A 4755-nucleotide genomic window follows, 5' to 3' on the forward strand; every position below is an offset into this window, starting at 1 on the left:
TATGACAAAAGACTGTAACAAGGGCTATAGGAGTTATAAGTCGGGAACTGTGGATAAAAACCAATGTATAGCATAACACCACAGATGATTAGAATAAACAATGGACAGATCCATGAGCTTGCTTTGGAAGTTAAGTAAATCCTTGTAAAGTTAAGTAAATCCTTGTAAAGTTAATTTCATTTTCACTTTGCTACCAGGCATTTTCTGATGACAAATATATTGTTTATTGTATAATATATTCTAAGATAGGCTTGTATCTCTCTATCTCAAAATAGCCACCTGGCGGCTAGCCTAACGTTTTCGGTTGAGGGCTTAGAAAATGGGAGCTCTGAGGTTGAGTCTTGTTGGTTTTGAATTGTGGTTTACTCTCTATTCTTTAATAATGTAGCCTGGATGCTGTCACATGAGCTTATTCTGCTTCCTAAATGATTGTTAATAATGGTAACTGCAGGCTACATTTTATTGAATGAGACTTTTAAGATTACTCTGTTGGCCGGGCGCGGTGGCACAAGCCTGTAATCCCAGCACTTTGGGAGGCCGAGACGGGCGGATCACGAGGTCAGGAGATCGAGACCATCCTGGCTAACACGGTGAAACCCCGTCTCTACTACAAAAAAAATTCAAAAAACTAGCCGGGCGAGGTGGCAGGCGCCTGTAGTCCCAGCTACTGGGGAGGCTGAGTCAGGAGAATGATGTGAGCCCGGGAGGCAGAGCTTGCAGTGAGCTGAGATCCAGCCACTGCACTCCAGCCTGGGCGACAGAGCCAGACTCCGTCTCAAAAAAAAAAAAAAAAAAAAGATTACTCTGTCATTCAATTTGGTATTTTGCAAGTTTTCTTGTTAATCTTTTTATCGATCTAAATTTGCCTTCTCTGTAACTGGAAGGAGAAAAGTTCATGCAATAAAGACAATAAAATATTAGTTCTTTATCAAAATAGGAAGAAGAAACATAAACAACTTTCTTTCACAAAAATAATGTTTTTGTATCTGACTCAAAAAGATTATCAGGCCAGGCTTGGTGGCTCACACCTATAATCCTAGCACTGTGGGAGACTGAAATGGGCAGATCACTTGAGGTCAGGAGTTCAAGACCAGCCTGGCCAATATGGTAAAATTCCATCTTTACCAAAAAAAAAAAAAAAATTACCTGGGCATGGTGGTGTGCACCTATAATCCCACCTACTTGGAGGCTGGGGCACCAGAATTGCTTGAACCCAGGAGGTGGAGGTTGCAGTGAGCCGAGATCTTGCCATTGCACTCCAGCCTGGTTGACAGGGTGAGTGTCATTAGTTCTTATAGGTTTTTTTGTCTCAAAAAAAAAAAAAAGATTATCCAGTCACCTATAATAGTAGTTAAAAGACTTCAGTCAGTCCTAGCTCTACTTGGCTAAGTGACTTAACTGTAAACTATCTCCATTTCTTTCAGAAAATGTATTTTCTATTCCTTTGGAAGTACTTTTCCCTTGCTATTCCCTGAGTTCTATTGTGAGCTGTCATCATAACCTGGGCCTCCCTGGCTAAGTAATTGGTATAAGGACTGACAACTTCTTGCCCAATCTTGGGAGTTGGTGCAGCTCAATAATGATTGGCACATGTTTGACTTTAGACCATTCTTTCCCTGGGATTTTTCTATTAATAAATGGTTGCAGGAAGGAGGACTTGAAGAGGGAATCATTTCATTTCTGTCTCAAGTTATGACAATATGAGTCAAGATCCGCCTGTAACTGGGGTCCCAGAAGAAACCTATGTGAGAAGATGAAGCCACCGTTTGTCATCATAGGGGTGGGTCAGCATTCCAGTTGTCCCATTTTTCTTGCTCTTCAGTTATACAAATAAAGAAATTTTTCATTCTTATCTAAGGTAGGTCCGGCTAGCTTTCTGTCACTTGCAACCAAAAGTCCAGGCTTATACAAGAGAGAGAAACAAAAAGATATTTAGGTTCAAAAAATCAGTTGCACAAGTACAAGACAGGAGAAGCCTGCCTGATTGTTCACAGTTTACATAGTACCTAGAAATGTTAGTTAACCACAAGCCTGCCATGAACCAACGAAGGCTTGAATTGCTTAAAACAAAACAAGACAAAACTTGAGTGCAATTTGGATTGCAATAGTAAAAGTATAGGTCAGAAGGGAGGTAGCAGTTTGGTTTACTATGTTTGGTCAGATCCTGACTGTAGCTTTTGTGTTTTGGGGAAAAGTGGTATTGTTGTAAAGTTCTAGATAGCACATTGTACAGGAGAATGAAAACTAGATGGTATAGAGGAGGATAGCCATAAAAGTGAGGAGATTTAGAAAAAGAAATTTATTATTAGTAATGATTAAAATTCTAGAGAAAAGTTGGTGAAAAATAACAAGGGAAATGGAAAAAAGTAGAAGCAAAAGCTACCATATTTAAACACCAAGTACCAGGCACTATGCTTACACACTTTATGTTGTTATTAAATCCTTCAGTAAGCTTCTCAGGTAGATAGGTCTTACTATGCCCATTTTACAAATGAGAAAAGAGAAGTACAGTGAAGTTATGTAATTTGTTCAAAGTCATCTGGCTAAATAGAGAGGGTCCACATTCATATCCAAACATGTCTAATACCCAAAGCCAAACTCTAGCTATACTACCGCTTTGGACAACTTTCACTGAATAATATGTCAAGCTCTGACAGGTAAATGAAATAAATTAGCATCAGTACAGGCAGTTAGGAGGATCAGTGGTTCCCTCAGCCAGACAGGCTATCTTGTCTCTCCCTCTGAGTTTCCATGAGGTTTGGTTTGTACCTTTCTAATGCCCTTTGAATTTCTTGTCTGATGTTGTTATATTATTGTCTGAACTCTGTGAACAAGATATTAAGTTTCTTTAGGGCAAAAACTTTGTTTTTTGTTTGTTTGTTTGTTTGTTTTAATATCACAGAACACTCAATTCAGTGCCTAGTGCACAGACTTCTAGTGACTTCCTAACCATGGGGTAACTGACAATGGAATGGGATGTCTCATGGAGCAGAAAGCTATTATATCACTGGATTTGTTCAGAGACACATAGGGAATGTCTGCACTGGATGTTGGACCAGTTCAGAGACACATAGGGAATGTCTGCACTGGATGTTGGACCAGAGGAACTCCTTAGACACTTTACTTCCTTAACCCCAGTGTTCATTACATACTACATTTTTCAAAATGAAATTAGCTTTAACTTTAAATATGATGATTGCGTATTAACATATAAAAAAGTTATATTTCTTTATAATTCTTTGCTTATCCATACTAAAATTAGGATACTTGTTTTTTTTAAGATGGAGTTTCACTTTTGTCGTCCAGGCTGGAGTGCAATGGCACCATCTCTGCTCACCACAACCTCTGCCTCCCAGGTTCAAGCGATTCTCCTGCCTCAGTCTCCCAAGTAGCTGGGACTACAGGTGCGTGCCACCACACTCAGCTAATTTTTGTATTTTTAGTGGAGACAGGGTTTCACCATCTTGGCCAGGCTGGTCTCGAACTCCTGACCTCGTGATCCACCTGCCTCGGCCTCCCAAAGTGCTGGGATTACAGGCATGAGCCACTGCGCCCGGCAAAATTAGGATACTTTTTAATCAATGTTGGCCATTTTATTGATTTCTCCTCCTCCCGAGGGAAATCAGCAGCCTACAATAGAAAAAAAAATGTCTATGGCTGGGCGCAGTGGCTCACACCTGTAATCCAAGCACTTTGGGAGGCCAAGGTGTGTGGATCACTTGAGGCCAGGAGTTCAAGACCAGCCCGGCCAACATGGTGAAACCCTGTCTCTACTTTACAAATACAAAAATTGCCAGGCATGGTGGCTCATGCCTGTAAATCCCAGCACTTTGGGAGGCCAAGGCAGTTGAATCACCTGAGGTCAGTAGTTCAAGATCAGCCTGGCCAGCATGATGAAACCCCGTCTCTACAAAATACAAAAAAATTAGCTGGGCATGGTGGTGTGTGCCTGTAGTCCCAGCTTCTCGGGAGGCTGAGGCAGGAGAATCACTTGAACCTGGGAAGCAGAGGTTGCAGTGAACCGAGATCATGCCACTGAACTCCATCCTGGGTGACAGAGTGAGACTCCATCTCAAAAAAAAAAGAAGAAAAAAATGCCCGTGTTAACTGGGCACGATGGCTCATGCCTGTAATCTTAGCACTTTGAGAGGTCAAGGCAGATGGATAGCTTGAGCTCAGGAGTTCAAGACCAGCTTGGGCAGCATGATGAAACCCTGTCTCTACCAAAAATACAAAAATTAGCTGGGCGTGGTGCGGTATGCCTGTGGTCCCAGCTACTTGGGAGGCTGAGGTGGGAGGATCACTTAAGCCCAGGAGATCAAGGCTGCAATGAGCTATAATCGTGCCATTGCACTGCAGCCTGGGTGACATAGTGAGACCCTGTCTCAAAAAAAAAAAAAAAAAAAAATCCTGTGCCTAATTTGAGAGAAATTTATAAATGTTAAGTTTTTAGTCAGGAAAGTGGAAATGAACTGTCATAAAATGGGATGTTTTATATTTACTTTTGTTCCTAGTTACTAAGACAAGAATGCTATTCAAAGAAAGTGAATGAATAGAAAATGGGAGACACTGTAATAGTATAACATCAAGAATGCTTAAAAAAACAGTCTCAGAATTGTTCTTTGTACACAAAAACAATGGTGCTTAACAATATATTGGTTCCTAAATCAAATTTTCAGCTGCCAGCAGCCACCCTTGAGTAGGAAGTGATTTAGTGCGAGCAAGTTGGTTGCAGCATGCCTCCTGCTTCCCAGG

The sequence above is a fragment of the Papio anubis genome, chromosome 8 (assembly GCF_008728515.1).
Source record: "Papio anubis isolate 15944 chromosome 8, Panubis1.0, whole genome shotgun sequence".
In the NCBI taxonomy this organism is placed as follows: Eukaryota; Metazoa; Chordata; class Mammalia; order Primates; family Cercopithecidae; genus Papio; species Papio anubis.